This window comes from Stenella coeruleoalba (assembly GCF_951394435.1).
Source record: "Stenella coeruleoalba genome assembly, chromosome: 1".
Lineage (NCBI taxonomy): Eukaryota > Metazoa > Chordata > Mammalia > Artiodactyla > Delphinidae > Stenella > Stenella coeruleoalba.
The window spans coordinates 84,630,236-84,640,452 of NC_137169.1; the positions used below are offsets into that span (position 1 = coordinate 84,630,236).

Below are 10,217 nucleotides of genomic sequence, written 5' to 3' on the forward strand. Positions count from 1 at the left end.
GTTATCAAGGTGTTAAGATGATTTTTCCACTCTGGCGGGCCAGAATTTCAATGTTCCCTGACACTGTTCTTCCCACAGATGCCCGTCACCTAGTGTCCCTGCTCTACTCTCTAAATGAATCTTAAGTTGTTAAGTAGTTTCACCCTACACATCTATAGCCCAATCCTCAGCCACAAATTCATGGGGGACACCACACAGAGAATTCTGGAGCCTCCATTCTGCTTATTTCCCTAACTTTGATACTCATTCTGCGTAATCCAGCCACTTCAGTTGACTCAAACTTTGATCTCAAACTCTTTAGCTCAGTGACTTGCCACCACAATTTTCTCAGATACCAGCTCTCTGCACCATTATCAGAAAATTGTCTGGACAATGGTGAGTTTCATCTCTTATTTCCTTTGTCCTCCAGGATTACAGTGTTGTGCCTGCTGTTATTCAATGCCTGGAAATAGTTGCCTCATATATTCTGTCAGTTTTATAGTTGATGATGGCAGAAGAAGTAGTCTGGGATCCGTTCTAACAGCACAGTTATAACTGTGCACAGTAGATGCAGAAATCTACTCTCTTCTTTATATCCCCAGCACTTCCCACAGTTGACCCTTGAAACACGTGGAGGTTAGTGGTGTCCACCCTCCACATATTTGAAAATCTTCGTATAACTTTATGGTTGGCCTTCTGTTGTCTGTGGTTCCACCTCCAGGATACAACCAACTGTGGATTGTATAGTACTATATTATGTATATTGAAAAAAATCCACATATAAGTGGGCCCACACAGTTCAAACCCCTGTTGTTCAAAGGTCAACTCTATCCAGCAAATAGTTAGTCTCCAACACCAATAAATCTTTATTTAACAAAAGATTGACAGACTGATACTTTTCAATGAGTTATACTAATCCAGTTAAGTAATATTTTTATTATCCTATGAGATCTCCAAAATAGATTTTATTCTGATATAAAATTAATTTACTAAAATTAATAGGGGATGAGGAGATAATTTTCTCTGGGAGTTTTCAGTTGCTTCCATTTATTTATAACTAACACAACTTTCTAGTCCTTTGATGATAAATAGATAAATACTCAGGCAAATTATAGTGAAAATCTAGGCTAACAGGAGTGCCTCAGAGAATGGAATTTTCTATTAATGTAATTTTCCCACCTTGTGAGGGTTAACAGAAAACCCTTCTGTTTTGTTACTTATTATTGAAAATGTCTATGAAATAAAGCAATTCACTTTCCTTTAGATGAGGTAGCCTTTTAACATACAGCAAATTTGAGACAGATCTTCCTTCAGTGCCTTTGAATGCCAATCCATGCTGTCCAGTCTAGACCTGGAACAAGTTCACAGAAGGAAGAAAATATCTAGGCAGCTCCCCTAAATTATGACTTCACCAAATTCTGATCATACACAACATAGGCCCTTTCGGAAAATGAATAACACTCTCCTACCAGGTTCAAGTGTGATTCCAGAGACAAATGAATATCCTCTCACAACATCTTTTATAAACAAGATACAGTCTCCAACCCCAGATTTTGTAGAACAAATTGAAGGAACACACAGTTCCTTTCCCTGTTTCTAGCTAAGATCAGAGGAAAAGCAATACCCCAGTTCTCTGAGATTCTTGAACTGTCTCATGGTGCAAAGCTGCAACTGGAGGAATCCTGGACCAGCTCCTGAGAAGTGTCCCCATGTTGCTGCACTTTGTCTCTTTTCATTTACAGCCCTCACAAGCAAGGGAGCCAACCAATCACTTTGCTGGCTGAAGGACAAAACTTGTTCCCTTTCCTTTTTTATTTATTTATTTTAAAATTTATCTTACTTGAGATTTATTTGACTCCTTGAATTTGTGAATTGTATCTTTCAACACTTCTGAAAAATCTATCATTATTCTCTTCAGATATGGCCTCTGTTACATTTTATTTTTCTCACATTCTATTCTCCATGATTCTTTATCTTTCTTTTATGTTTTCCATCTGTTTATATTTCCTGGATGCAGTCTGGATATTTCTTCTGATCTACATTCCAACTTATTAATTCTCTCTTTAGCTAATACAAGCTGCTATCAAATGCATCCACTGGGTGTTTGTATTCACTGCAGTGTTACTCAAAGTGTAGTTTTCAGAGAAGCAGCACTGATATCACCTGGGAGCTTGTTAGATATGGCAGTTCTTGGACCTGACTTCAAACCAACTAAGTCAGAATCTATGAGAGTAGGGTCCAGGAAACTGTTTTGACATGCAACCTAGTGAATTTTTATACATGTTAAACTATAATATGCAGCCATTTATAATATTTTTTTTTAATTTTATAAATTCTATTTGATTGATTTTAAAATGTGGTTGGTAATTCCTTGTTTTCTGTTTCCCAGAACATTTCTTTAAATTTGTCTTTTACTTCTTTTTTTTTTTAAATAAATTTATTTTTATTTATTTATTTTTGGCTGCATTGGGTCTTCATTGCTGCGTGCAGGCTTTCTCTAGTTGTGACGAGTGGGGGCTACTCTTCATTGTGGTGCGCCACGCGGGCTCAGCAGTTGTAGTGCACAGGCTTCTTAGTTGCTCCATGGCATGTGTGATCTTCCCGGACCAGGGCTCGAACCTCTGTCCCCTGCATTGGCCCTTGACCACTGCACCACCAGAGAAGTCCCTGTCTTTTACTTCCTTAAACATAATAACCATATTAGTTTTCTATTCTAATATTTGAAGTCTGTGGGGACCTGTTTCTGCATTATGCTTTTTCCATGGGTTTCATGCACAGTGCCATATTTCCTTCTGAACTTAATGTTTTTTTGTAAAATGCTCATTTTTCTTTCAAAATTGTTTCTGGGATGAAGGTGCACTCCCCCAGAAATAATCAGCATTTTTGGTGTGACATTTGTAAGGGTACGTTAGACTTACAGAGTGTTTAGATTTACAGAACCACTTGTGTGGGCTACCAATACATTTGAGAGCTAGCTAGTGGTTAAAACTTCTCAGAAGCAATTTTTTTTTTCTCCTGATCTGATTAGTTGGATAACATATTTCCATTCAGTCCCCAGAGGCTGGAGGAAGGTGGAATTACTTCTGATTACAGTGAAGATCTAGCTCTTAGAGTCCCTTTATGTAGATATGCTCTTTAATTAGACTCCCCACCTTGTATGAGCCTAAGGCTTATTCTGCTATTGCCCAAGCTCAGGCGTCCACATAATTCAAAGCTCAAAGTCACCACTTTCAGCAAATGACTTCAAAGCAGCAACAGTGCTTAATTTTATTTATATTTTAGTCCTATAATTTATACCATTTTATCAGTACTTCCATGTATTTAAGGTCACATATGTATGATACACACACACACACACACACACACACACACACACACACACACACACAGTGGTATGCTGGAGCTGACTTCTGCTCTCAAGATTGAATTCTTAACATCTCTTAACATCTCTTCCCAGGTATGCATTCAGTGACATCACGTTGGTACTTTGAATGCGGCTATGATGGGACTGTTCACACCACGAAATTTGACAAATACAATAAATTAGGATGCTTTTTTTCTAGAAAGCCAGCTGTTAAATATTAAACAGCCCATAGCAATATACATAGATAGTCCAACGTTTTTCCTGTGTTTTTCAGGAGGATCTGTCTATCTAACAGATGGTACTGTCTTTGCTCTCTCCTCCCCACTACTGCAGACCTTACTTTCACGGGAGACCCACTGTGTTTACCCAAGATATATGCTGGGCTTCTTTTGCTTCTCCTAGCTCCTCATTAATAAACATTCCAAATAATTCAACCCCAGATCAAGACTCTTGTTTTTTGGTTTCCAATTATTTAAACTTTAGTCTTCAAAAATATCCTGTAAGGTTGTTATTATTGTTATTTCTCTGTTTTGTAGATGAGGAAACTGAGGCCTGGAAAAATTATGTAACCTGATAAAGTTTACACACCTAGAAAGGGCTAGAAGTGAGTTTCAAACCCAGGCCTAACTCTAAAGCCATCCTGCCTCAACTGACTCTGTCTTTTCTGTTCCCTAAAACCAACTAGTCTTTCACAATTCATTCCTTCCTCCCTAAGTAATCTTTTCTTCCTCCATAGTCTTTTATAATATCTATCTTTCTTCCTTCTGTTTCAAAATGATAATTTTCCAAAGTGTTTTCATGAAAAATAAAGTGAGGGGATGTTCTGGAGTCAATTTATTCTTGGAAATGATGACTATTATAGCCTCCTTTTTATAGATCCATATGTACAATAACATATCAAGAACTCTAAAGAGTACTTCAAAAAAAAAAAAAACCTCTTTAAGTATATCAACAGCTCCCTGGTCAACTATCTCTTTAAACTCCAAATTAACTACATGGAACTTCCTTCTTATTTTATTTTATTTTATTTGCCACAATGCATTTCTGGAAACTGAGTTATAAAGAGGCTTTGGAATAATGTTGTGATTTGGATGCCGTATTCTTAATGAAGGACTTACAATCATATAAATTATAAATATGAACAATAATCTTCCTATAAAGCAAAAGTACCAAAATAAGATTTCATAGAATTTTAAAATACTAAAATGGTACAAATAGACTGCATATTTGATATTGAATAGACACCATTGTACTATAAAGAGAATTCACATCTCATGAAATATGCAATCCTGCTGTCTCATAAATTTGATCTGAAACTAGTATTCTGCCATAATAAATACGACTAAACTTTCAAAGTGTTGTTGACTTCTAGGATATTAGAAGGACTTTGGACATTGGTGGAAACTCCTAAAAGGGACAAGTGTGTTAACATGGCAACTCATAGATAATGAATATTGCCTTTACTTAATTTATATTTTAACTATTGGTATTGCAACTCTGTAATTTTCTTTTTACTATAAATGTATAGCATATCAAATCTGTCCTGGTCTTTTGTGGGCTTGATATACAAGCTATCATTTATCATACTGATGCTATTGAAAAATATATTCTGACTTTCAAACAATCAAATAAGAGATAAGCATTGGAACTTGACACTCTGGGGCTGCCTACCCCAAGATAAAGTAGAACAAGCTGATTGGTCCAAATGCATACTGAAATCAGATTCTATATATAAGTACGTATATATTCCTATAAGAGCTTATTTGCTTGAAAGTTACTTTCTTCTTATAAAAGTTGATAGGTGACTTTTGTTAACTGAACCTATTGCTCAATTAAGATTTTACTATACTTTGAAGTATTGCCAATGCAGCTAATATTTTGAGAAACTGGGCTAAGATTATCCATCTTTCATCTTCTTAGACTCTTTTAGGACATTACTTCCCTACTCATGTTTCAATTATTTGACCTTGCTATGTGACAAATTAACCTAGGCATCTGAGGATTGTTTGTCTGAGAAAGGCTTTATTGCTCCTTCACTTTTGTAGGGTAATTTTGCAGGGTACAGAATCTTAGGTTGGTGGTGTCTTTTCTCAACACTTTAAATATTTCACTCCACACTCTTTGCTTGTGTGGTTTCTGAGGATAAGTTAGATGTAATTCTTATCTTTTCTCCTCTACAGGTAAGGTTTTTGTCCCCCATCTGTCTTCTTTAAGGACTTTTTCTTTACCTTTGATTTTTCTGTCATTGGAAAATGTTTTGCCCAGGTGTAGTATTTCTGGTAATTTTTCTGCTTGGTGTTCTCTGAGCTTCCTGGATCTGTGGTTTGTTGTCTGACATTAATCTAGGGTACTTCTCAGCTATTATTGTTTCAAATGTTTCTTCTGTTTTTTTCTTTCTTTCTTTTGGAATTCCCATTATGCCTATGTTACATCTTTTGTAGTCGTCCCAGAGTTCTTGGTTATTCTGTTCTGATTTTTTTCAGTCTTTTTTTTTCATCTTTGCTTTTCAGTTTTGGAAGTTTTTACTGAGATAGCTTCAAGCTCAAAGAGTCTATCCTCAGTCATGTCCAGTCTACTAGTAAACCTATCAAAAGCATTATTCACATCTGTTACATTATTTTTTACCTGTAGCATTCATTTTTGGCTTTTTTTCTTAAACTATCTCTCTGCTTGCATATTTTTCAGTTCTCCTCCTCCTTCCACTTCTCAAGTGAGACAGGATGGCTAAAAAAGGCTGGAGTTGTGTATTTTCCTTTTCCCATTTCAGTTAGGCACTAATAAAACCCCAGCAGGTTAGGCTCTGGTTAAATATTTTTTCTTTTTTTTTTCTTGAAAAAATAAGAGAAAAACTTTATTTCAAACAGGTTCAGTGGTATGTATGCTATAGCAAAGTCTAGTTGTAATAGCAGTTTCATTTCAAACCTGAATTGATGCACAAATGTGACACTGTTTAATGATCAATTACTGATAAAATGTGGATTAAATCCATCAATGTGCCAATTCTGACATTTATTATAGACATTTTTTATTTTAGTAGTAGAGGCTAATTTTCATCAGAAGAAAATGAAAACAACCTTATAGCTTCTACTAAGGCAATGAGCTGTATCCCCAGTATTGCTTTGAAATTTTACACCTAGGTTGTTAAAAGAAATTCTGACTTCATCCAAATGTATTATTTAACTGATAATCTTCAGTCATCATCTGCTGGTGACTTGATTGTTACTCCTCTTCTTATCTGACCCCAACCAATTAAACACCAGTGTTTCTCAACTCTCTGGCCAAGGGCTATTTTTTCTCCCACTTCTGTGCACACAGGATTGGTGAGAACGATTTTACCCAAATCAGCCTTGACTGCCCCAACTCTTCCTCCTGTTGAAAGGGATCCTGTGTTCACCATAAGCACTTCATTCTTAGATAGCTTTTGACCCTTTGCTGCTTTTTTGTCTCCTTCCATGTGTACACCAAGAAGTCGTCTAAGTAGGAAATAGGAAATTTCCAATTCTGTGAAGATCTCTGGTAAAGCTCCAACTACACCAAGTACGTGCCCCACCATTCTGTCAGCCCAGCACAAAGTGGGGTGAATTTTTCTTCCAACTCCAATAAGACCCCCTGGAGCAGCATACTGAAGATCATTTTGTTCCTCAAAAGTAATACAATTTTGGAAAAGATTGGTTTACACGAGTTTTCCTTTGCTATCTTTGGAAACAATACCAGGTCTGACTTCTATCTCCTGGCCCACCTTTAATACTCCTTTTAAAATACTACTACTAGCCACACCACCTTTAAGGTCATCAAACTCACAGCCAGGTTTGGTGACATCAAAGGACCTAATAACAGTAAGTTGGGGTTCTGAAGTAAAGTCTCTTAGAGGTACTGGAATTTTCTTAATGATATACTCACAGACAACTTCAGTATTATATTTCAGATGAGCAGAAATTGGAATAATAGGAGCTCCTCTTGCTACTGTACCTTGTACAAATGCAAGGATCTGTTCATACTGTTCTTTAGCCTGACTTTCTTTTACCAAATCAATTTCATTCTGCAGAATCAAAATATGTTTCAGCTTCATAATTTCTATGGCAGCCAGGTGTTCAGAAGTCTGAGGTTGAGGACAGGATTCATTACCAGCTATTAACCGAAGAGCTGCAACCATCACTGCTGCACCATTCAGCACAGTAGCCATCAAAATATCATGGCCAGGACAGTCAACAAAGAAAACATGTCTGACTAGTCTGAAGTTCCCTTTGGTCCATGGAATGTCTATAGGAAACTCATCAGGTATACTACTTCCATAAGATCTGTAACATTCTGGCTAAGACAGTTTGCCTCATTAAGTTTGTAAATCTTGACATTAGCCTATCCAAGCTTGATCATAATATTTCTTTCTAGTTCGTTTTTGAACCTGACAGTGTGAATTCCAGAAATAGCTTTCACAAAGGTAGATTTTCCATGGGCAATGTGACCAAGTGTACCTATATTAATTGTGGCTTGTCTGCTGATAACTTCATGCGAGAGTTGAGTCAACCTGGTAACATCCAGTGTGGTGAGATCTTGGTGAGAAAGATGTTGCTGCCCCAGAGTCACACCAGCCTCGCCCCCCGCCATCTAAGGACAGATCTTGTTATGAAGAACAGAATGCTCTGACATATCTCAGGATGGTTCCTTTACCCCTCCTCCTGCCAGAAGCACAAGGAGATTTTTCTTCGATATTCACTGTGAGAACTTCTAAAGGTAAAACTCACAAAAGGTCAAGCTTGTAAAGGTAAAACTCACAAAAGTGCGGGGACCCCCTTATGACTGAATCATCCTGGAGTTTTTAACTCTCAGAAGTTGTCCACACTGAGCCTTCAGCAATTCATTGATTACATTTTAGGTTTCCCTACCCTGATGGTACTAGTTCCCGTGAGGTTGCTGCTCGTGAGTTTCTGTGTTGGTAAGTTCTGATTCTATGTGCTTGCCTTTCAGTCTCTCAATTGGAGGGGGACGGCAGTTTGCCCTGCGACTTCACTTCTCTTATGGATCTAAGAAGAGTTGATTTTTCATTATGTTTAGCTTTTACTTGTTATTAGGATGAAATGGTAACTTCCAAGCTTCTTGTATGGCAGACTGGAAATCGTCTTTTGGGATCTGGGGGTTATTGACAGTCTAGACTTGTGTTGACTTGAATACTCTTCAAATCTCTTTTTAGTTTATGACCATCTTTGCAAAGGAGAAACATTCTGTTGGTTCTTTTATTGAAGCTTTCAGCTGTACTCACAACAATTTTTTTCAAAATTTGGTTAAACTTAAATCATCTTTGGAATTTAGGAGTATTTCTCTTATCTCTACCAGTCCATTTGCCTGATGAATTTTCTACATTGGAACAGATAAACTGATGAAACTCTGGATAATTTCTCCTGTTATGATTCCAGAGTTACATTTCTAGTTCTTTGTCTTTTTCATCTTTTTCATTTGTTCTTTTCCTGTGCTCTCTGAGGATACTGTCTTTGCTGTTATTGTTGAGGTCAGACAGACATCTGGTCTCTCTGAACTTTTCCCATTGGGTTTTATTCATAGACTTCTTTCTCTTTCTTTTCTTATCTAATAGCAAACAATATCTCATATTCCCTCATATCTTGGATTTTTTCATCTAATTTAAATTGCCAATTGGTTGCCTCTATTATATGAAAAAGGTTAATGAAGAATTTAGCTAGGGATTATCACCTACTGGCCCAGTCAATCTTTACATATTAGATTCAAACTGTGGAGCCCAATTTGTCTCGGCTTACATACTCACAATTTGGTGCACAAAATTCAACCCAGATAGAGTATAACTCATTCAGAAGTTATACCATTAAAAACATCTGGTGAAAATATAGTCACAAAGATGAATGATTTATCATTAGTTGCCATCTGGAGTCTTCTCTTGAGGGAACTAAAACTTTCATCATAGTAGGATGTTTTGCTATCAATTGGCCATCCTTAAATTTCAAAATTAAATATATACAAATAAAGCAGCTCTTATGGTTCTAATAGCTGTTTTTCCGTTCTTTGCTTATTTGAGTTCTCCTGTTCCATGATATTGTGTTAGGATTTTTCAGTATTATGAGTTGGCACCTTTTAGATATTTGGGTACCCACTGATGCTTTTTAATTTTTTAGATTTTATTTATCATTGATGGGCTGATAATGTCAAATATAAATTGATCTCCCCACTTTTCCAGAAATAAAAGCCATCACATCTTTTTGTACTCAGATATCATGAAATGATATAATTCTGTGGCACTGATCGTATTTTACTCCTGACCTTTAAATTCTTAGTAAATTTCCTTCTCCTTTAAGTATAATTTTAGATATGAATCATAAATGTTTACCCATATTAACTAGAAAACAATGTGATTAATAACCAGTCTTCAAGTATTTTAAATATTTAGCAAACTGATACCAGTGGTTTTATTCTTTATTTAATTCTTAAAATTATGTCCCCTGGAAGTTCCTAGTTGAAGTCAACGTGGTGCTTAGATACACTATCTAAATTATACTCATGGTAATGATAACTCTTATGGAGTGCCCATTATGTGACAGTAACTCTACATATTTTTAACCCTTTAAAGAGACTGTTTTTAAGGTGGCTAAAACTTATAGAAATTAATTAATTTGCTCAAATTGTGCTCATATATGGAAAATTCATGGTAATAACCTGGACTTTTGCAACTCTAATGCCTGCGTCCTTTTCTCTCTACAGCATTACCTCTCCATAGTACAGGTGAGCCATCTTTTCAGTTATTATGATGTCTGATTAGTATCTCAACTCTCTACCTCATTTTTCCTGTATAGATTATTAATATGTGGCAGAACCAATGAATTTGGCAGAGTAAATATATTTATTTACTCTC

General features: G+C 36.3%; 1 pseudogene across 1 annotated transcript; it reads right to left on the reverse strand.

Moving 5' to 3' along the window:
* Window positions 1-6,533: 6,533 nt before the first annotated feature.
* LOC307187022 (eukaryotic translation initiation factor 2 subunit 3-like) lies at window positions 6,534-7,948 on the reverse strand (annotated as a pseudogene). The gene has a single exon. The product of its transcript is annotated as a eukaryotic translation initiation factor 2 subunit 3-like (transcript).
* Between the last annotated feature and the right edge of the window lie 2,269 nt (window positions 7,949-10,217).